Below are 24,690 nucleotides of genomic sequence, written 5' to 3'. Positions count from 1 at the left end.
GTGTGGCCTCTGGCGCGTTCTTGGCAATACCCTAAAGTTTCACCCCTGCTTTAGTGGCCCCTGTGGGGCTTTGATGTGGTGAAGAATCACAGTGTGCAATTCTGCCTTGGCCATGATCCCTCCAGCCTCCATTCTACCTATGTTCTGCTACAGATCCCTGTGCACTTGTTGTTGGGGAGGTGGCAGAAATGCTCCCTGCACAAGGAATGTGCTCCAGGATAGGGAACCCTATGCCTGTCCTTTAGCCCATTTACACAGGTGTGTCTGGTACAAAGGGGCCACAGAGCTCCGTTGTGTTCTTGCTGCACTGAGGGACTAGACTACTGACTGACATATAGAGGGACTTGACAACCAATATCATGCATGATGTGGAGCAGTACACATAGAGGTTGGTGGGCTGTCTAGAGAAATGATGGATTATGCTGGTGGATCTGTGCCACTGGCTCAAAACCTCCAATAGGAGGAGATGCAGAAGGTCCCACCCACAGGATGTAGTAGTGGCTGCATTGCAGGTACAAAGACACATTGAATTTCTATCTGCATATTAGGCAGAAGAATTACGGTGAACTAATTTGTGTACTTTACTTTAAAAAGAAATCTGTGTATTAAAGTGTAGTTGTATTCTGTGAAAATAGCATCCCGGAGTTCCATCTTCATTGTACCTCAGTTATTTCCAGCTCAGACTTACACAGTTTAAAAGCTAAAAGTGTGTATGTGGGAGGGGGTTGCTTCCTTCAGTCCTGCAAACTCCCCCTGGGATCTGAAAGTCAAGCTGGCTTTCCTTTTCACTCATTGTCACCAGTAATAAAGATTCTGCAGGCAATACCCTGCTCACCTGTGCAACCACACTGAGTTCAATTAGCTTGCACAAGTATAAATGAGTCTTTCTACTAGGGTTGTATAAGTGTAACCGAGGGCATAATTTGGAGGTTAGGTAACAATTTTTGATAAATGATTCAGCTAAAATACAATCCGATTCCCACTCTCAGAGTTGTCTTGGCCCTGCAGGTGTGAAAACAAACAAACACATCTGCCACAGATGTTAAACAGATATAACTGAAGCAGAGCTGGGCAAATATGGCTAACTGTGTTCAAACATTCATGCCAGTTCCAATCAGTAATCTGGTTCCATCACATTCACGACCCTTATTATTTCCTATCTGCAAACATTCATGCTAATAGATTCTTGTTCACCCAGATGTTTGGGGAATAGCTGGTCTTTCTGCAAATAGCCATATTCACAAAAGGACAGGGGTATTCATCCATGAACAGGGGGATTTACTGTTCATTATTTGCAATTTATCCTTTTTAGTATTTGTTGTTCTCTTCTTTGCAAAGTTGCAGTCATTCAAACAGGGAGGCGAAACAAATCATGTGACAGAGGAGGCCAATGGGAAACCATGAATAGCTGTGTACTGAATAGTCAAAGTGAACAATTCATGACACTACCTAGAATGCAATTTGCTGGCATAACTATTCAGTGAATACTAAATACCGAATGAAGATAGGTCTGCAAACTATTCATGAATGGAGAAAAGGGCTGAATTTGTCATATAACATACTTCTAACAAATAATTTGGTTCTGTCTTTAAATACACATTGAAAGCAAATCTGTTTAGTAAGATGATGACATTTTTAATAGCCACTTTCCAGGACCACGAACAGGAATAAAACTCGAATGTTAAAAGAGATTTAAAATAAATCCTGATCATATATGTTGCTTGGGTAATAGATGTTCAGAGGGAACATGATTGAAAAAAGGGAAAGAGAAATATATCATTGGAATTTGTATAAGCATCCAGTGGGATTGTTGAGGGCCCTTGAATGTAGGGTGTGTGGATGGTGAAAATAGCCTCCCTTCTACTCTACCTCATCACAATTGCACTCATTCTGCTCTCCTAAACGTAGGGACTACACAGTGCACAGGTGCTGGCTTCCCCCACTCAGCCCCAGACCCTGCCTTTTCCCGCCCACTTCCCATGAGTGCGCCCCATCCCATCTCCTCCTCTCCCTCCCAGCTTCTCCTGTTCCATGGCATGCAGGGAGGGAGTGGGAGAAGTTGATTGGCAGGGGCTGCTGGTGGGTGGGAGTGGGGGGAGGAAGGGGAGCTTGGCTGCTGGTGGGTGCTAAGCACTCACTAATTTTTTTCAGTGGGTACTCCAGTCCTGGAGCACCCACGGAGTTGGTGCCTATGACTCAGTACCAAGCCACTCATAAAATAGGTGAAGAGAAAATGGAGCTGTGGCCTAATCCATTGGCTTCTGCAAGGGCCAGCTTTGAAGGGAAGTGCATACTGCACCCCTGAAGGGAGAAAGCAGTGGGCACAGTCCTTCTAATCCCTGGAATGTTCTGTGGGACACGTTTTTGTGGTTCTTTGTCAGAACCTGGAGCACTGTGAAACAAAGTCCAGTATATGGTGAGCAGAAAATCACAGTGGCACTGTGGGATAGATTCTGTCCTGTGCCATGATCCATCTTGTACAGAAGGGGGTGGGGGACCCTCAGGCTGCTGACTATGATTCCTGGATTTTCAAGCTTCCTTGAGTCAGAACAGCTTTCTTTGACTTATAGCAGTTGAATATGGTCACCAACAAGCCATATGTAAACTGTGAATTGGTAGAGTTGTTCCTTTGCCCACCCCCTGTGATGCTCCCTTCCTCCTCTTAAACATTTTTACCTCAGTCCCTCCTATTCTTTGCCTGCGGCACATAATAGTCTAGTCTCTTGGGGGCTGATTTTGGTTGTTGGGTTTAATGTACAAGTGCTAGTTGGTGACAGTGGGCTGTGATATTCAAAAGGTCAGACTAGATGATCTGGTGGTGACTTCTGGTCTTAAACTCTATGAATTATGCTGGGGTGGGTGAGGGCATCTGGCACAGAAGCTGGCTCTAACAATCTCCCCTTCTTCCTAGCTGTGGCCAAAATTCAAACCTTTTGCACCACCCAGGTAGGCACATAATCTGGCCCTGCATTTTTAACACTGATGAAGTTTCCATATATTCATGAGAAAAAGTTGCAAGCTTTGAATTTGGGATGTGAAAAATCCAATGGTAGTAATTTAATCTTTATAATTGCGATAGACTCTCTCCTTTCAAATATCTAAGTTAGTAAGTTTTTATCTCTGTGGATGACTCAAAATGATTATGCACAAAGACAAGTGCAACTTGAATCAGATGTAATTCTAGGTACTCCAGATGCAATATCCTCCAGATTTCAGTTCTGCAGAAATATTTAAATCATACCTCAGGCTGTTAGTAAGAGTGAAGTGGCCTATAATAAAAAAAACTTGACTATTCAGACAAGGGGCCAAGTCCTGAGAGGTGCTGAGTACCTACAATTCCCACTGAAATGTGGTGGAGACTGCAGATTCTCAGGATTTGGGCCAACAGTTCAAAATAAGAAACAGGTTGGGGGTTAGGCTCAAAAGAAGTGCTTTACGAGATTTACAGTGCTGGAAGTAAAGAAATATTGAATCACTAGAGGATGAAACACTTATGCCCATTTTTCATTTGAAATGGTGTTGATATGCTGTGCAAAATCCCTTGAAGTACTTTATGGTTTCATTTCAAGAGCAGTAGGAGAATATACATTTATTAAAATTAATGAGGAAAAATCACTGTTGCATTCTGAGGAATAACTCTCTCTAGGTAGGGATGTGTGTGTGTATGTATGTGTAAGACCCTACTTAATTTGCGATACTGTAAAAATTGTGGATCCTGAAATATTAAGCTTCCACCACAATTTTGATGCTGAATTCAGGTGTCATTAGGAATTGTGGTGACCAGCTTTTCCAAATGACCACAAATAATAAAGGTCCATTATTACCTTTCTGCAATTTTCCATCTCTTGTTCACAGCTCAGCTGCAATTATTTGACAATCACCCCACAATTCAAGTAGGGCTTGTGCATATGTGTGTGTACACTCTGTTGAACTTTAATATCTATACCACATCACTCTCTTTTAGCTAGAATAAGAATGGCTAGACTGTGTGACATAAGCCCTATACTGCTGACATTTGATATAAAATCTCCTTTAGGTCAAGCAGTAGTGCTTTTGCCATTGCCGCTGTGAAGTTCAAAATAGCTATGGCATGCAGGATAGAGACAATTGTGGAGTTCCTACATAGCCATGAAGCTACTATAAAAGGGACTATGCCTTTCTGTTTATATATCACCTAGGACAATAGGGCACCAATTCTGATTGGGCTCTCTGGGTATTACCACAGTATAAATATTAATGAAAACAACAGAATGATAATGGAACATTCCTACTACTTGCACACACTACTGTCTAACAAGAGCTGTTCCTAGCAATCTAACTGTCAATACTGTGTTGGAGTTTTCAGAACCCAAGTCTCTCTCACTAGTTTTTGAGGGAATTAATGTGCAGTATATAATAGGGAGCTCAATCTATTTATTTCTCCTAGACTACTTCCTCCTCTGGTGAAGGCTTTTCATTCTCCATTTTATGCCATTTCTTAGCTCTTCTTTGTGGTCCTTTAAGTTTGAATGATTATTTATTTATAAAACAGCGTCTCATGGCTAAGATCAGAATCCCACTGGGCCAAGCTCTCTACAGCCTTATTGTAAGAGAGAATCCCTGTCCCAAAGAGTCTACATTCTAAATGAGACAAAGCAATTAGGTTGGGAAATGAAGCATTTCCATTTTTTACTATATGGGGAACTGAGGGATGGAGAGAGTGAGTTGCCCAAGGTCACACAAGAAACCTGTGGCAGAGCTGGGAAATGAGTCCCAGAGTCCCAGTTCAATGCCTGAACCACAACCAGAAAACCACCCTTACTCTCAAGATAGTTTCTAGATACTGATTTAAATATTGGACAATATTAATAAAAATACACAACTCCTGTAATCTGTCCATTTATTCAGAACTAGGAACCCTTGCTATTCCCTTCACCTACCCAGGGCTGGCTTTAAGGAAAATGGCGACCTGGACAAACTTGTATTCTGGTGCTCCTGGCCCTCACTGCCTTCCCTCCCCTCCATTGCCCCTCGCTCCTGCTGCCTCCCCACCCATCTTCCTATCGCCTCCAGGCCCTGCTGCCCCCCGCCATTGCCCCAAGCTCCCTTTCATGGCCTCACACCCCAGGCCCACCCCGCTGCCTGCCTGTTGACCACAGCGTCCCTCTGACCACAGCAACCTGGGTGGCCACCTACCCCAAAGACTGGCTCTGCTCAGTTATATCTTTTTTGCAGGCTCATGAGATGTACACTGCCCGTAGACTTGATTTCAGTGTGGGGGACACTGGGATTCAAAAGCTAGGATTGAGAGATTTGTTGTTTTTGTTTGCTTGGTTTTTTCCTCCTTTCTTTACAAAGCTTTTGTGTTCTGTTATAGCTTTTACTAGCATCATGAGATTCTAAGCCCTCATCCAGGACCAGTGAGCATGGAAGAAAAGTTTAGCTATGAGTCCTTCACCTAACAATTAGCACTACCCCCTCACATCCAGCAGCCACAACTTCCATCACTACCACCCACCTGAGAGACAATGGTGAAGAAGTTGGAAAGTGGATGCCTGCTTGCAGCAGGGAGGAGGTATGTTGGTTGTGGACTGGACTGGTAGCACTGCATCTTGGCCTTTGACCCAGCCATTCTGCCCACTAAGAAGCCTCAACTGAGATTTCTATTAGGAGTCTGATGTTTTGTGAAACAGCTATTCTGCTCTAAGCTCACTGACCCTGAATAGATTGACTATGTGTGAACCTGTCCCACAAGTGAGGAGTGTTCTAAGATTCCACGAGCATGGTTTAGGCTAAACCAGGGTTTAAAATTGGCTCGTAGCGCAACTCCTCCAAAAATAGATGAAATACATTTATTCAAGCTTTAGCTGAAATTAACATGCCAAAACCAACTCTGCTGAATGAGCACAGCAATAACTGTATTTCATTTGTTACTAGTAATGTTATCCTATCTTTGCATAATTGATTTCTGGTTTATGAAAAAATAAAAAACCCTCAAATATTAGCCTTGCATAAAAGGGCCAGTATCCCCACAGTTATTCAGCTGCCACGTGCTTAGAGCTAAGTATGTTGAAAAAGGCAGTGTCAAGGTAAAAATTCCATTAAAAAATTCTTTATCTTACCTGTGATGCAAATAACATAGATTAGATTGGTTAAACTTTCCACTTTTAATTGACTTTACTCCATTTCCAAATAAACTTGCTATTTAATTTTTGTGCTTTATTCAGCTTGGATAATGAAACTTATTTACATGGAGACTTAGTGTGTTGCAAGCCAGGGTGTGACTCCAGAGTACACAAGCTTCTGCATGCTAAGGCATGCACTGCATGCCACCATCATGAGGGTGCGTCTACACTGCATGCTTCTTTTGGCGGTGCGTAGAGTACATAGATGTATAGCCTCCCTAACAGGGGTATAAATTGCAGGGGGGAATGGCTTAGGTGAGTAAAGAAGCTCCTGAAGGATGTGGATATGTCTGCAAGTATTTACCCTACACAGCTCTCTACGTGCCCAAGTCTTGCCTCATGCCTGCAATTTCTAGCAGTGTAGTGTCCCTCTGTCTCCCTGTTACTGGAGCCTTTCCCTGAGGCAGGAAAAGACTGGCTGCAGGGAAAGACTCTGGCAGTTCCCTGCTATTGGAACCTTCCCATCCACAGGGAAAGACTCCTGAAGGTGGGCAGCGGGAGAAGCAAAAGACTCCCTTCTGCCAGTGCCTTTCACTGACATGTATAACTATACACCACAGTGCATATGCAGCAGGCTTTTCACTGTGGCATGTAGCTACATGTACACTACATGCTGCCACCACCACTCTCGTGTAGTGTAGATGTAGCCTAAGTAAAAGGTTCCCAGATGTGGTGTAAGACATGCTGTAAGCAGTACATCAGGGTGCACTACAGAACTGTTAGTGCACAGCAGCAAGGTTTACACGGTCACTTGGTGTGTTACAGATTCACATCCCAGTTTGGTTTGCGCTAAGTCTCCACATAGACAAGCCTTTAGCCTCGGGTCTGAAAAATCTAAGGTGAAATCCTAGCCCCATTGAAGTCAGTCTTAAAACTCCCATTTGACTTAAGTGGAACCAGAATTTCTCCCCTTCTTGACGGGCTTCCTTCAGATCTCAGTGAAGGGGAACACTTTTATGCTTCCAAGGTAGTTTGAGTATTTAATTCTATTCTGTACTAAAAAGGTCTTATACTGTGCTCATCATTATAGTAACTGAGTGCTGAGTACCAAACAGGTTACTGGGTAAGAGTCTTTCAGATGAGACCTTAAGATGTAATGTATTATCTCCATATGATCATGTGACGAGGTGTATAAATCTCACACCAGTGACAAAAGGGTTAAAGAGTTGCTCTGGGCAGGGCTGGGCTCACCTCGGTGGCCCTGTTAGTCATGTTGGATGGAACAAGGGTTTAAAAACAGGAAATTCCAGTCCAGACAGTTGCTGGGTAGTTGTGGGAGAGAGCAACTCTACTTTTCCCAAGAGGGACTCTGGAAAACTTTAGGGCAACTGCCTTCATGAAGGTAATGCACTGATCCTAGAAGAAGACAGCAGACTCCAGTATAGTGGCTGGGCAAGATAAGTTTGGCAAGCTCCAAGGTGAGCGATTGTGTGGTCAGTCCCACTAGCCTTAACCCCTCCCAGGGTGAGGGAATCTGGGACTATACTGAAAGGACTTGGGGAGCGGGAGCCAGGAATGCCATCCCATTCAAATGCAGTTAGATTATTCAGCTTAATTTGGTATCGCTGAGACACTTGTTCATGCCGATGGAGGTGCCCAATGGGTTTTGCAGTGCCCAGGAAGCACCCACCAGTAAGCTGAGAACTGTGCCAGGCCAGGAATGTTCTTCAGGCACTTTACATCAGAATAGAGATTGCCCAAATACAATTCTTAAACCCAACTGAAAATCATGAGTGAGGAACAGTCTGGTGCCAGGTTGGCAAGGTATTTAAGCATGTGTCTAAATTGAAGACAGTGAGACTACTCCTGCACTGAAAGTTAGGCATGTGCTTAGATACGATATAGGTGAGATTCAGCAAGGTATTAGTATACTAATAACACTATTAAACATGAAGTTTGTGTATATATTTAGTCTGATTTGTTTAATGTCCATTTAGTTCTTATGCATTAGCTGAATGTGGAGTGCAAGTGGAGATTAAATCCCAAAATACTTTTTGTATTGAATTTTAAGAAAGGAATATTCCTATTCATGTTGGGCTTTTAAAAACATTTTATAAAATCTTATTAATAAAGCATCCTGTAAGCTACACTATTTGAGCCTCCCCAAAGGTTCTTCTTGGGTTCACTTTTGTTATGAGATGTAGATGCTATTCAAGGGAGCAAAGTCTGATGTTAGTGATACATGTAAAAACTGCATTAAATTCAAGTATGATGGAGAGTAGAATTTCGCCCATGGTCTTTTAGGGCTTGGAGACAAACTTTTTTGCTCTTTTTTTTGGTATACTGTTCATTCACTACATTCTTGGACAACGTGCACACTGAAACAAAATAAAGTGTATCTTTTTTAAAATCAGTCGTCACAAACTAGCACCCTAAGAATCTCATGTCTTTGCCAGTGGTATGTACCACACAACTGCTATTCTCTAAATAGTATTTCTGTTAGCAAGTCTGGCTGTAGACATTCCACAGGCAGATATCTTGTAATCTAATTCACTTCAATTAGTCCAGACAAAAACTCTCTCACTTTATGTAGTTAGACCCCAGTAGCTCCTGTCTGTGCTCTGTCAGCACAAATGGTAATTCATTTCTCATATAATGAAACTGCAATTTGTAGCTTTTTATCAACAGGTTGTCTCAGGGAACCACAAAATCCTTTCTCACTTTCTTAATTTTTAATGTCTTTACCACACAAGCAATTTAACTTAATAAAAGAAGGTAAAGTGAGCGGGACTGGAAAATTATACACCTCTCTGTATCGCTAATCAAATAATTATAGTTTTTAAAAATCTTCGAATTTTAGAACAAACACAGAACTGTACTTTAGGGTCAGATTCTGTCACCCTTACTGTGTTGAATAAAACCTTACTTCATGAATAATTGATTCCACTGGGACTAACGTGTAGGGGAAGGTGGCACTAACAGTAAGTAAGGATATCAGAATCTGCCTCCATGTTATGAGGGAACTGTGGGGCCTAAACAATGAGTCCTACCAGGATTGTTTAGATGTAATGATTGAGTTATGTGGTAATTGATGGTCTCCAAGAGCCATGATTGCGAATTCATAATATGGTAAGTACTGAACAAAGAAAGTCAATAAATATTTTTTTCTGATCTTCTAAGCTAGAGACTTATCCCTTTAACACTACAGCTGCATAGGAAAAACTCTTTGATCTACTTTAACTAGTGTCTTGCAGAAACATGTACAGATATTTACAAGGTATTTTTCATGCAGTTAATTGGTTCATGTAACAAATCTGTCTTGTGCAAGAAATTGATACCCAATACCTAACTGTCTGTGCTGGGCAAAGATCAAAGGTGAAGATACGATATGTTAATACTTATGTAGGCTTTACATACTTTCAGGTTCAACTATTTTCACTGTGTCCCATAGAGTGATGTGATGTGCTTCAGAATCCCATCATGATGGCTCTTGTGGTGCCTCCTTTGAAGCACTGCTGAAGTCAGGAAAAAGGGATTCTGAGATGCATTTGAGAACTGAAGATGATTAATGCAGGCAAGTGAGCAGGAAACAGAGATGCCCCTTCCAAAGGGCAGCCAGCATTGGAGGGTGGGTTTGGAAAGTCTTGCAGTGGGCAGGCAACACAAGAAAAGTCTAGAGTGATACTAAGGGTGAGGGATTAGGTGGACGCTGGGTCTTTTCTTCAGCTAGGTTGTCAGCAACTGAAAGGTATGTGTATCTAAATGGTGGAAAGGTCTGTCCAATATGCACAGATGGCAAGCAATACTCCTCTATTTCTGAAAGTTTCCCATTATTATACTTGGATGTCTTCCAGATAGAAATAATCGCTGTTACTATCACTCTAGACAACATGACCTAATGGACTGAGCACAGGCTGAAAGCCAAGAATACTTGAATTCTAACCTGTGCCATCTACTTACTGCATAGTCTGGGGCAAGTTACCTAAGCTCTGTGTATCAGTTCCTCCAGGTGCAAAATAGCTACCTACAACAGAGGAGTGCTGTGAGGTATAATTAGTGAGTGTCCAGACAGCATACTGAATATGCAAAATACTCCATAAGGTCCAAGTGTGTAACCCTTCCTCACACCATTGGAGTAAATGGACTACTTGTGAATAAGTGTTCATCAAAGTAAGACCAAAAGGTGCACTGTCATTATTTCCATGACCTATATCTTTTACCATGGAAATGTCTATAAATCGATAAGCCTTATAGTAAACTATCAATAGTCAAAGTTAAACATAAGTGTTTTTCTGTAGAATACTAAAGTCTGCCCCTTCTAGGGTAAAATATCCTGAAAGTAATTTTAGAAGCATGATAGATAACGCTTCAATGTCTAGCCATGCTACCCCTAGGAGAAGATAAATGAGTTGTGCAAATACATTCCACTGGCGACCTGGTAATAAATTCCACTTATACCAAGTTCATAAGAAAGTCAGCTTGTTTTTTTAATGTTTTAAGATTGATATTCTGATTGAGAATGTATGCAGAGGTCACACATCCAGAGTTAATTAACAAGTTGAAATGTTTTTATTTCATGAAGGTTCCAGGGACTTCCAAGATGCTCAAAATTCACAAAATATATAAGAACAAACATGCTGCTAAAGAGCAAATCCATTTCAACAGTATTAACCTCCTGATATTCATTTCCCTGATAGTTCTGCAGGTTAGAACTTGAGCTGATTTCTGCAGGTTAGAGTGAAACTTTTGAATTGTAGGAACAAATTCGGTTACCTGTTACATTGGCATAAATCCAAAGTAACCCTGTTGACTTTAATAGCAGAATCTAGCCCATTGTCTTTTACTGACTTTCAGAGTTATAAATGCTGGAATTTCCAGCAATTTCAGAGCTGCAGTATCAACTGCAAGGTTGGGAGAACTTTTTGAGGCATTTAGAAACCAGGCAAAACCGTGGGCCAGATTCTGTCCTCTGGCTTTGGTCCCTCTGTGTTTCCCAAGAGGTGCAAAGGAGCTGAGAATCATCCTAGCATGAAGGTGGCAGAGCTGTCTCCGATCCCAACTGCCCATGGTACAGAAGGAGCATGTTGAATAGAGGAAGGGACATGTGGGCACAGTGTAGACTGCAGACCTCTGCTGCCAATTCTCAGTGGCTATAAATCCCTCTAGGGTACATAGCCAGTGATCCAAATTTAATCAGCTTCCCCCCTCAGACTGCCCCAGTTGCCCCGGGCGGCTGTCTGCTTGACAGAATCTGAGCCATTGTTTCTAGATTTGGAACAGAATTGAAAAGTTGTGAGGTTTGAACTCCTTTTGGTAATTGAAAATGCAAGTTTGGGGCCGCTGAATATTTTTTCCGACCTTATCTTATTCACTGGTATTCTTATAAATAGAGCAGGAATTTTTACCAAGCAGGAATACTTATTCTTTGCATAACTCATGCTGCTACTTACTTAGGGGAGAACTTTTTCTTCTCTTGGAAAAACATTTTGTGGAAGATGACAATAACTTATAAAACCCAACATTAAAAAAAAATCTAGTGGTTTCATTAAATCCTGAAACATTAGTGTGTTATTGCATCTAAAACAGTAACTGGATTAAGTTCTTCTGGAGGGGATAAACTCTGTTTTTGGTAGAGCGCACTTGTCATTTCCTGCCTTTCATTAATGTCATATCAGATTTTGCACTGTCAATTACATTTCTTACCTTAGGGCTGAGGTGCATTGAAGTTACCTGGATTATTTTGTAATAATCTTCTCTCCAAGTCTCATCCACTAATGCAATTGTGAATAGAAGCTCCCAGTCATTTTATCCAAGTGGATAAAACAGAATTTCAATACACAATTTAGATTCATTGGGCCTGATTCTGATCTCAGATTCACTAGTGTTAATCAAGAGTAACTGCTAAAATCTATAGAGTTATACCTGTCTAAATGAGATCACAATCAGGTTTCTCAAACCTTTTCATCATGAGAATAGATGTAAGGAGCCTGGAGGCTTCATAAGAAGAACCTTGAGTAGGTACATCATTGGCTGTGAGCAAGATATCCTATAGTGACAGAGTGAGCAGCATTCTTTCCCAAGGATTTCTTTCTTGAATCTGAAAAATCAGTGCTTGCTCTTATCAACTCAGTTATTACATTACATATGTTAGATGACCTGTACATTCTCCACTCCATGTAATTTTTTACTGGTCTGAAGCCATATGAGTGTGCAACTGTTATATATTTTATTTTCAGCAGAGGACAGTGACTAGCTTTTGATTTTTCAGGAGTAACAGAAATGTTTGATACTGAGCATTTGGGAAAGAGAACCTTTATTCTGTTCCATAGATCTCTTTGCACTTGAAGGCAAGTCAATTCCTGACACATGATGTTTTAATATCATGCAGATTATTTTCTTTGAGACATGTCAATTAGCAGCAGCACTATCAAATTTCGATACCAAATCCTTGTATCAGAATGATACTGTCACTCTTATCGTTTTGTGCTTTGACTCATCCCAGACTTACTTCATCTATGCAAAGGCAATTCAACTGAAATGATTAGGGCTGGATTTCAGGTATCCCAACAAATGTCCTTTTAGCCTGTAATATCATGTGGAGGTGGGGATGACCTACATATCCATGCACCTCCTGTTTTCATCCTGCTGTTGAAATGCCAGTCTGCACATGTCTCATTGCGGAGCAGAGAGATGGTGAGGGTTCCTATTTAGAGCTCCGAAGTGATGAAGAATAATTTTTAAAAGGGAACTATCCCCCTCTCAGATTCTGGAGGAAACACAACAGCTCTCTTAAGAGCTGGTTTTTTTTCACTTCCAACTAACTTTAAATTGTTAAACTGAAAAGCAAGAACATTTTATTTTAAAGTTTCCTGTGTGAGTTAGAACAGTTACCTCCAGAAGAAAAGGACTGAGCTTTACAGATGCATAATTACCTACGTCAACTGTAATGAGTATTAACAATAAAACTAAATTTAGTATTTGAGATATTAACACTTACACTGTCTGATGTAGAAGGAGGAGCAGGCTTTTTAACAACAAACCATATTCTGGCACTTGCTTCTAGTTGGCCATCTGTTCATTATTGTCTGTCCTCCTTCTATCATCTGCTCCACCAATTAGAGACAACATTACGACCCCCACCTACTCAGATTCAAGAAGGCAAAAGGTCTGTCAACCAAGGCTAGTTTATAAGCACCACTTCCTTTCTAAATCTCTCTCAGATATTGTCTCAAATTCTGTCTTTTCTCCAACCTCTTCTTTTTTGTCCAGCTCCTCTTCATAAGAAGGAAGGAAGAAAAAAAAGCAATTAGGAGAGACTAAGAAATATGGACAATAAAAAAGGAGGGGAGGAGCAAAGACAGCACGGACAATTCCTTTTATGGACGTCTCCACCTTGCAGCTACAAGGGGGTGTCTGATGAGACAGGAGATGAGCCTTCTTGGAACCACAGGAAAATTCTGCCCTAGTTACCTTACCTTCCTCTGAGGCTTCTCTCAGCTAAGACGTGCTCAGCATCAACTCCTCCCGCTCTCCTGTATGGCTGGAGGCTCAGCTGCTTCTCCCAAAATGAGATTTGGCTTCTCTGCCTGCCTGCCAGCCAGCCACCATGACAGTAAATTTTTTTCCCTCTGGGCTGATTCATCACTTTGCCCCACAAGTCTCTCTCTGGGAAGACTGGTGCTTGTATATTAGTCTTGACTGGCAGAGGACTACACTAAACAGAATAATCAGTGAGTAAATTCTTCTTAACTTCAATGACCTGTAGAATATATTGTATTGCCAAAAATAAAACAGGAAAGAGGAGGAAACAATTCCCAAAGTGTGTGTCAAGCTGTACAGCATGCTGCTGTCAGAGTCCTCCAGCGAGAGAAGGGAAAGAGCAAGCACAAGCAGTGTTTGTCTTCTAGTGCAGCTAGTATCAACAGTAGAAATAAGCAAAAGTAATGAGCCAGATTTTTATAATCAAATCTGTACATTATCTAGAGTTCTCACTGGACATATTTGAATTCATCAGTGAACAAATGAAGGAATGCTACTAAGTAAAACCAGAATAACTGGGTTCCTTACAGTTGTCTTGAAGAATATAAGCAAAGTCTTCTGTATTTTCTGTCTAAATGATCTGCTTTGTTGCACAAGTTCTGAAGAACAGGCCCCCTGAACCATTGATAGCTGCAGCAAACAGAGTTGTGCAGCAGTATAAATATGTTGTTTAAGTAAGAAATCAAGGGAAATTTTCTTGTGAGATTACTTCTGAATGTTGTTTCTGACAGACATTGGTATAAGACTGTAAGAAAGGATATGCCCCAGCTCTATAGTACAGTTATATGGGAAAGGCACAGAGTGGATGATGGGCCCAGCTATATTTCACTCCTTTCTTTCCTTCATGCACAGTTTATCCTCTGTTGTGCTTGGCTGACCCATTCAGAAGACATCTGTCACCTGTATGTTGGCCAAGAAATATCCTGAGTTGCTCAAATCATTCAGCCCTAGCCTTCCAGGAGAGAGAGATATTTTATGAAGCTTTTTCTCAGAACCGTACTTCTATCTTGCCAATCATGTGTAACAAACATTTATTTTATTCCCCTCTAGTCACCAGTCCTGAAGCTACAGCAAGCCAATCTTTAAACTCTTGAACTACACTGCTGTGATGTCATGCTGAGTGTAATATTCCCTTACCAGTGTTTAAGCCATCTGCTAATGAGAAAATATGAACATCATCAGAAACGTTTCTAACCAAATATGACTGACCACGTGTCTCATTTTTCCTGTAATTTTATTGTTCCTTTGCTTCCTACCTTGTAACTAGGGCTGTCAAGCAATGAAAAAAAGTAATGGTGATTAATCATGCTGTTAATAATAGAATGCCATTTATTTAAATATTTTGGATGTTTTCTGCATTTTCAAATATATTGATCTCAATTACAACACAGAATACAAAGTGTACAGTGCTCACTTTATTTTTATTTTTTATTATAAATATTTATGTGGTAAAAAACAAGAAATAGTATTTTTCAATTCACCTAATACACGTACTGTAGTGCAATCTGTATCATCAAAGTTGAACTTACAACTGTAGAATTATGTACAAAAAATAATTGCATTCAGAAATAAAACAATGGAAAACTTTAGAGCCTATGAGTCCACTCAGTCCTATCTCTTGTTCAGCCAATCGCTCAGACAAACAAGTTTGTTTGCAGGAGATAATGTTGCCTGCTTCTCGTTTACAATGTCACCTGAAAGTGAGAACAGACCTTTGTGTGGCACTGTTGTAGCTGGCGTCACAAGATATTTACATGCCAGATGTGCTAACGATTCATATATCCCTTCATGCTTCAACCAGCATTCCAAAAGACATGCATCCATGCTGATGACGGGTTTTGCTCCATAACAATCCAAAACACTGTAGACAGATGCATGTTCATTTTCATCATGTGAGTCAGATGCCACCAGCAGAAGGTTGATTTTCTTTTTTGGTGGTTTGAGTTCTGTAGTTTCCACAATAGAGTGTTGTTCTTTTAAGAGTTCTGAAAGCATGCGCCATACCTCGTCGCTCTCTGATTTTGGAAGGCACTTCAGATTCTTAAACCTTGGATCAAGTGCTGGAGCTATCTTTAGAAATCTCACATTGGTACCTTCTTTGCTTTTTGTCAAATCTGCAGTGAAAGTATTCTTAAAGTGAACAACATGTGCTGGGTCATCATCCAAGACTACTATAACATGAAATATATGGCAGAAAGTGGGTAAAACAGAGCTGGACACGTACAATTCTCCCCCAAGGAGTTCAGTCAAACGTTTAATTAATGCATTTTTTTAAAAGTGTCATCAGCATGGAAGCATGTCCTCTGGAATGATGGCCAAAGCGTGAAGGGGCATAAGACTGATTAGCATATCTGGCACAGAAATACCTTGCAATGCCGGCTACAAAATTGCCACACAAATGCCTGTACTCACTTTCAGGTGACATTGTACATAAGGAGTGTGATGGGTTGGATCACAGAAAGCCCCTGGAATCTGCCACCTGATGTGCCAAGACTACTTCTGCCCCTGCTTTCCCTGCCAGTTCAGGACTCCAGCACCTTGTCTTGCTGAGCCAGATACTTCTGTCTGTACCAACAAAGACACAGGGTCTGAATTACTTGCCCCAAAGCTGCAGACTTAAGAACACTTTTGTAAGCTGCTTTCAGTTGTCTTTAACAGTCATATGCCCAACTCCCTTTGTTTATGCTTATGCAGGGCGTAACATCTGAAAGGTACCAAGATCACATTAGGAAAATAGTATGATCCCCTGAGTTGTCTTTGATGCTGAGGGTTTGTGTAGAACATGTAAAAGACTCTAAACCCTTTCACAACATCAAAGATATTTTTGCAACAGACAAAAGATATTTGAAATTCACCCATGCAAAGCAGAAGGGCTTTAAAAAGAATTAATGAGCTTAAGCAAATATGTTGTAACTTAGAAATAATATTTATAGCTGAGCATTTACATCTGAATCTATGGCCTAGGGAATGCACAATGTGCTAATGAAGGCTGTCTGGGCTCACAAAGCTGCAGAGGGTTATAAACAGAGGGTCTTTGGTTACATAGAGACACACTTTTTCCCTGGCCATATCTTGGTAGGTCAAGTTACACAGACTTCCAAGGAAAGAGGCTGAAAGACAGAGGTTAGGCCTAGCTAGGCACAAGTATTACAGTGTTTCCATCTGCATTTCAGTAGATTCATTTATATTCTAGATAACTTCTGGTTTGGTAGGATTAGACTGTGTGACAGACCCAGGCCAGTGGGGTGCAGGAGTCTGGTAGAGGGCAAATATACTGGTCCTATTGGCATCCAGCGGGGGTGGGCGGGCGAAGCCCGCCCACTTCTAAAGGGCCTCCCCCCAGCCTAAGGGGAGGACCCACAGGTCTGGGACACCAAATAATTACGGGGGACAACTAATGAAAAAAACAGGATCGGGAGTGAGGTCATAGGGCTAAACGAAGGGAACCCGATGGGGACACCGAGCAGAGAACCCCGGACAACGCCCACTGCTCCTCGAAGACGTCAAGGGAGCCAGTGGACGCCGCCCAGAGGAACTCTGCCCGGATGCGTGAGCAGACGGAGGAACGGAAATAGGCCCTACAGTCGCAGGAAATCCCGTCGGCCAACCTCCTCTCCCTGGTGTTGTAGATGGCCAGTTTGGCCAGGGCCAAGAGGAGGTTGAGAAGGAGATCCCGCGACTTCGTGGGGCCACGGATGGGGAGCGTGTAGATAAAAAGTTGAGGGGAAAAGTGCAACCAAAAACGCAGGAAAATATTCAGGAGGAGCCGGAACAGGGGCTGCAACCTGGCACACTCCAAATAAACGTGCGCCAAGGTCTCCTTCTCACCACAGAAAGGGCAGGTGCTAGGGACAGATGTGAACCGCGCCAAGTACACGCCCGTGCTCACGGCTCCGTGAAGGAGCCTCCAACTGATATCCCCGGCAGGCCTCGGGACCAGGGCAGAGTACAAGCTGGCCCACCGGGGCTCCTCACCCTCGAGAGGCAGCAGGAGGTCCCGCCATTTGGTATCGGGGCAGGATGCGAGGGTGAGGTAGTGAAGGGTATGGAGCACGAGCGAGTACAGATGTTTCCGTGGCGCGGTCTGGAACAAAACCGGCTGCAGATCATGCAGCCGGCTGGCAGTGAAAGGGTGAGGGGGCCGATTGGGTCCACGGGGCAGGGGCCCGATAAAAATGTCCACGGGGCCTGCGGTGGAGGATGGGCGGGGCGTGCCCTCTCGCAGGACCCGGTCGAGGTAAGCCCGAGCAGCGGGCAGTAAAGCGGCCTTCACCTCCTGAAGTACGCGCTGGGGAGTACAAGGTCTGGAGAGCCCCATGCGCTGAGCGAGCGTCAGGGGATCCAGCCAGTCTCCCCGGTCGTAGTCCAGGAGGTCTCCGACCCTGGTGACTCCCGCCGAGACCAACCTCTGGCACACCGTGGGGGACTCCGCCACCTGCACACGAAGCTGGGGATTGTGTAGCAGGGGCTCCGCGAGGAGGTCAACCCCCACGGTGGCCGCCACGGATCTGGTCGTTGAAAAGAGCTTCCAGGTCCGGAGGAGGTCTTGGTAGAAGACCGGCAGCCCGGAGAGGTCTCGCGGAAGACCTCTCGGATGGAGGTAAAAGAGCTGCCGGTCGTATCGGAGCCCTCGAAAGCGGCGGAGGAAGGCGTGCGCCAATACGCTCCACGCCGGACTACCCGCACCAAACAGGAGCCTCTGCAGGGCCTGGAGGTGGAAGACATGGACCTGAGCGCGTAAGCACTTCAGGCCCTGCCCCCCCTCCTCCAGGGGCAGGTGGAGGACCCCTGCAGAGACCCAGTGCGTCCCTGGCCAAAAGAACTCCAGAATCACCGTCCGGAGGTTGGCCAGGAAACCCGGGGCCGGGACCAGGGTGTTGAGTCGGTACCAGAGCATGGACAGGACCAGTTGATTAAGCACCAGTGCCCTCCCCCGAAGGGAGAGGCACCGGAGTAGTCCTGTCCATTTCCGGAGCCGCTCCGTCACCCTGCCCTGCAAATCCTGCCAGTTCTCCGGCGGAGACGGATGCGTGGCAGAAAGGTAAACGCCGAGATAGAGCAGCGGACCCGCGCTCCACCTGATGGCCTGAAGCGCAGGTGGGAGGGAGCTCGCCTGCCACCCGTCCCCGACCACCAGGCCAGAGCTCTTGACCCAGTTGACCCGGGCGGAGGAGGCCGCCGAGTACACAGCCTGGCAAGCCTCCACCCGCGCCAAGTCGCCCGGGTCCTGGACCACAAGGAGCACATCGTCAGCGTATGCCGACAGGACCAGCCGCAGCCCCAGCTCCCGAAGCACGAACCCCATCAACCTCTTGCGGAGGAGACAGAGGAAGGGCTCGATCGCCAGAGTGTACAGCTGGCCCGAGAGGGGGCACCCCTGCCGCACTCCCCGCCCGAAGCTGACCGGCTCGGTCAGGGCCCAGTTGAGCCTGACCAGACACTCCGCAGAAGCGTACAGCACCTGGAGAAAACCCACAAACAGGGGTCCGAAGCTGAACGCTCGCAGAGTGCCCAGGAGATACCCGTGATCCATCCGGTCGAACGCCTTCTCCTGATCCAGGGACAAGAGGGCGAACGACAGACCGTCCCTACACCCCAATTCCAGAAGGTCCCGGACCAGATACAAGTTATCAAAGATGGTGCGGCCCGGGACGGTGTAGGTCTGGTCTGGATGGACCACGTCCGCCAGCACGGACCCTAGCCGCATCGAGATGGCCTTCGCAACAATTTTGTAGTCTGTGCTGAGGAGCGAGACGGGACGCCAATTCCGTAAGTCGCGGAGGTCCCCCCTCTTCGGCAATAAGGCCAGCATGGCTCGCCTGCACGAGAGAGGGAGGACCCCGCTCTGCAAAGCCTCGGCCCAGACAGTGACCAAGTCTGGGCCGAGGACGTCCCAGAACACGCGGTAGAACTCCACGGTCAGCCCGTCCAAGCCCGGAGATTTATTGGTGGGCATGTGACGGAGGGCCTCCGAGAACTCGGCCAGAGTGAGAGGCAGGTTTAGCCGGTCCCGGTCGCCCGTGCTGACCGTCGGGAGCCCGTCCCAGAGCACTCTGCAAGCGTTAGGATCGGTCGGATCTGGGGAGAAAAGAGTGGCGTAGAAGGCCCTGGCCCTCTGGCACATCTCCGCCGGATCCGTGAGGGGGGTGCCGTCCTCCGCCAGGAGGCAGGTGACGTGCTTCTTGGCCCCCCTCCTTTTCTCCAGGGCGTAGAAGAAGCGGGAGCCACGATCCATCTCCCGAAGGAGGTGGATGCGGGATCGAACAAAAGCACCCCGGGCCCGATGGTCTTCGAGGGCCCGGAGCTCCTCCCGCTTCTCCCGGCACGCTCCGCAGAGGGATGGATCCTCGGAGTTGACGGCCAGACGCCTCTCCAGCTCCAAGACCTCCCGCTCCAACTGCCCTATCGCCGCATCCCTCCGTCGGCTGGTGCCCCGGGTGTAGTCACGGCAGAAGAGCCGGGCGCGCACCTTCCCCAGATCCCACCACCGCCGCGCCGAGGAAAAGGCACGCCTCTGCCCTCGCCAGGCCAGCCAGATCTCCCGGAAGGATGCCACAAAGCCCGCATCCTCCAGCAAACTATTATTAAAGTGCCAATAGGCCGGCCCTGGCCTCCCCGCGCAGAGAGAGGCCATCACGGTGGCAAGGTGGTGATCCGAAAAGGGGGCCGGCCGAACGCTGGAGGAGTGGGCCCGTGAAAGGTGGAAACGTGACAGGTAAATACGGTCCAGCCGGGAGTGGCACGACCGATGGGCCTCCACCCGGACGAAGGTGAACGTCGAGACGTCGTCTGGGTGGTGGTCGCGCCAGACGTCCACCAGGGAGTGGCGGTCGACAATCTCCCGGAGGACGTCCGCAGCTGCCGGGCACTGCTCGGTCCCCGAGCGGTCCCGTTCCTCGAGGGTGGTGTTAAAATCCCCTCCCAGGACCAGGCACTCACGAGGATCCAGGGAGCCAAGGAAGGCGGACGCCTGCTGATAAAAATGTAGCCTCTCCGGGGCCGATGTCGGGGCGTAAACATTGACGAGATTAACCACAAGCCCCTCCACACGGACCCGGAGGTGCAGCAGGCGACCCGGCACAGCCTCGGCGACCCCTAGCACCTCGGGCCGTAGGTCGGGGGAGAACAGGGTCGCCACTCCAGCCGCGCAGACAGAGAAGTGGCTAAAGTAGGCCCCGTCCCCCCACTCCAGCCGCCAGCTAGCTTCAGCGGCAGGATCCGTATGGGTCTCCTGCAGGAAAACCACAGAGTACCCCCCCTCCCGGAGGAAGGAGAGCACCTGGCTCCTGCGGAGACCCATCCTACAGCCTCGGGTGTTTAAGGTGGCAAGGATGATCGGCGCCATGAGGAGGGCTGGGGGTGATCCTCGCTGGCAGACACGTCCACGGCTTCCGGCAGGTCGCGCAGCAATCCATGACCAACCCAGAAGGTGAGTAAGGAGTCACGGAAGACACGGACCAGCCGGTAGGCCGCGGCGGCCTGCTTCCCGGTCCTCTTACCCTCCCCCATGAGGGCCCTCGCGGCCCGGAGGACCTGATGGAAATCTCCCCCCACCGCTGGAGCGCAAGATGGACTTTGTTCCGGGAGCCACGGACGTCCTCGAGGAACTCCCGCAGCTCCTCCCTCAGCGCATGGGGTGGGTGGGGTCACTGATCGATGACTTGCCCCCAGTGAGGCCCCCGTCACAGCCCCGTGGCCCACCAAGGCGAGTAGGCAGGGGGCAGATCCCCAACGTGGCAGCAGATGGACCAACTCCACACGACTTGCCTCGCTCCCAGAATCAAGAAGGGGCAGTGGAAGGGGAACAGCAGCCCCTGGGGGGTCGGGACAGGCAAGAACTAGTGAACCCGCTCCCTGGGTGGGATTGCCAGGGGCGGCACTGGGAGCACAGGAAGTGGGGGGGGACAAGGACAGAGCCAACAGGAGTAGGGCGGGGATCAGGGAGAGAATCCGGGAAGGAGGTAGAGGCAGGATCCGGAGCCTCCATAGATGAGACGCCGGAAGGTGGCTCCTCCTGGCCAGGCTCAAGGATCTGGGAAGTGGGCAGGGGACCCCTAACGATGCCGGGCTCAGCCACTGTGGCACGTGCGGCAGCCTCGGCATCCAGAGAGAGATGGTGGTCAATGGGGTCCCCGCTGGGGAAGGAGGGCGGGTCCTCCACACCAAAGAGGGACACCTCCTGGGAAGCGGGGCTTGGCAGCGAGGCACTGGCCATCGCCCCAAGGGGCTCGGCGGCCGTCAACAGAGTGCCACCCGCAGCCAGGTCGATAGAACATTCCAGGGGACCCTCAGAGGTGGGAGCAGAAACAGGGGGTAGGGGAAGGGAACCCAGGGACAGGGGGGATGTATGGAGGTCACCCAGATCGAGGCCCGCCGGCAGAGGGTCGTCCTCCCTCTGCGTGACCGGGTCAAGCCCAGGGCCTCGATCTCCGCATAGATGGGAGGGAGATCACCGTCCACCACCCCAGGGCCCTCCCCGCCAGCACCCGAGGCGATACCCACCGCGGCACTCTCAGAGGCGTCAAGTGGGAAGGGGGCGAGAGAGGCTCCCTCGGGGGCTTCCACGGGAAGGGACCCCGGAGGAGGGGCGGTGTTACCTTCCGGTGCTGCCACAGCATCCCCAGCCAGCTCCACACAACGGGAGTCATCAGGGGGCAAGGCAGAAGACTCGTCATCGGTACCCCCCTTCCTGCTCTTTCGGGGGGCCTCCGAATCCGAAGGATGTAAGGAAACTTGAGTCTTCCGCTTGCCCCGCTTCCCCTGCACTAAGGACCAGCCCTCCATGGCATCATCCGGGGGCCGGCTAACAGGGGTCGGCTTGGGGGGCAAGGGCAATGGCTCAGGGACTCGGGGAGGCAGTGGTGGGACAGCAGAAACCAGAGAGGATTCCCCCTGGGATGAGCCCTCTCCCACGGTCGGCGGTAGCCCCGCCACACCCTCCTCCACAGAGGTGGATCGAGAAGGAGGAGGAGGGGCAGCTTCGGGTGCTGGGCAGCCAGGGGCACCGGCGATGACAGGGCCGGCGCCTTGCCGGGGCTCGGGGGTCCCGGACACTCCTCCGTGCTGGGCCAAGGGACAGTCCTTCCGGACGTGCCCCATCGCCCTGCAGAGGTAGCACCGAGCCTCCCCCGTTGAGTAATGCACCCGGTAGTGGGCTCCCTCGTAGGGGACCAGAAAGGACACCTCGAGCGCCTCTCCGCCACGCGCCGCCGGCGGCAGTAGAAGCTGCACTTGCCGGCGGAACGAGAGAACATGACGGAGGGCGGGGTCCTTGAAGCCCAAGGGGAGAGGGCTGATGACAGAGACAGGGCGTCCTAGGGCAGAAAGGGCGGGCAGCAGGACGGCATTGGGCAGGAAGGGAGGGACGGAGGTCAAGATTAAGCGGACCCCCAGGTCTTCCAACGGCTCCAGGGGGACGAACACGCCCCCCACCGCTAGGCCCATCTCTACCGCTTCCTGGGCGGCGGCCTCCGATGCCAGGAAGAAGACCACCTTCCCGTACATTTTGGAGGCCGCCACGATGGCCGTGGGCCCCACCACTATCGCCAACGCCCGCACGTAGGTCTCCACGTGGGGCGAGGCGGGCACCGGAAGGCAACGGACGCCGTGCTTCCTGGTCAAAGTGGGAAAGGGGCCCCGGCCGCTGTAGATGTTGGCGGAAGCAGCGGTCGGAGGAGCAGCAGTAGGCAGGGGGGCCGCCGCCACCTGGGCGTACGCCCTGGGGGCCAAGGGAGGGACACCTGCAGAGCTGGTGGAGGGAATAGCGGGGAGGGATGCCGCAGCCGGTAGCGGGGCTGCGGCAGCGGGGGCAGTCTCCGCCATGGAGGGCCTGGCCTTTCTAGCGGGGCCCTTACCCTTCTTCCCACCCCGACCCTTCCCACCGGCTGGGGGGGCTCCCCCCGAATCAGAAGGGGCGAGAGAAGTGGCAGCAACGGAGGTCTCCCCAGTACTCGCCGCCGCCGGTGCCCCAGCAGGGGCGGTGGTAGGTGGATCGGCAGCGGCGGTCGAGGTAGAGGCTTGGGCAGTGGACACGGGGGCAGGTGGAGGAGGGGTAGTGGGAGCATCGCGAGGGGTCTCCCCCGCTGCATCCCCCGCCATAACGAGAGCAGGGAGGGGGACAAACAGCGAGGGGAGGGGAAGGAGAGGAGGCGGCCACCCTTCCCCGCTAGGCTGCAGGCAGGGGAGGAGGGCGCCAGAAGGGGAAGGCTAAAGGGGCGTAGGGAGCAACCAAGGACTAAGGGTGGGATTGTTGCAGGGCACCAACGCAGAGGGGGGTTCCGGCTCCTCCAGTTGCACTAGGGGAGCAGGGGGGGCAACGGCAGAGGGGGGAGTGCAGTGAACAAGGGGAAACCAAATGGGGAAGGGCACAAGCGCCTGAGAGGGGGCGTGGGCGCATGGGGGGGAACCGATCAGGGCTGGGGGAGCACAGGGTGGGGGGAAAGGGCGAGCTGAGATTGGGGTAGAGGGACCACGGGGACAGCTACAGGGCCGGGGCATAACTATCAGGCAGCAGAGGGAAATAGGTGGGGTGGACAAATGTGGCAAAGGGGAGGGGGTCAGTCCAGTATGAGGGGGGAGGTGGTGCACCCACAGGCACTTGTGCCAAAAAGTCAATGGTTGGCTGCTGCTGCTGCAGGCCCAAATGGTGGAAGTGGGCGTGGTGAGCCAGGCGAGCAGCTCAGTCCCAGAGGCAGGAGTCCAAAGCAGAAGGAAAACAGCCAGCGGGGGTGGTGGATGGGGCAACGATGGTGGTGGGGGCGAAGGGGGACACGGATGGACTGGGGACAGGCTCCACGCCACACCCCCGGTGCCCCAGCGGACACAGTCCAAACCCCCACCACAAGAGCACAGTTTGAAAAAGACTCAGTCCAGAAAAGCTCCCTCCACAGTGGTCTTCATACTGTCTCCAGCAGCGGGTGGTCCTCTTCTCCTTCCTCTCCTCCTCTGGGCACCAACAGCTCCCCAGCAACAGCCACAGTAGGCCCAGCAGCTCCAGGTGGTGGTGGTCTGGCGTCCAGGCAGGAGGGACCCCGCTCAGAGGGTGGTG

This window comes from Gopherus evgoodei, chromosome 3 (genome assembly GCF_007399415.2).
Source record: "Gopherus evgoodei ecotype Sinaloan lineage chromosome 3, rGopEvg1_v1.p, whole genome shotgun sequence".
Classification (NCBI taxonomy): Eukaryota; Metazoa; Chordata; order Testudines; family Testudinidae; genus Gopherus; species Gopherus evgoodei.
Note: the sequence above shows the minus strand (reverse complement) of the source record.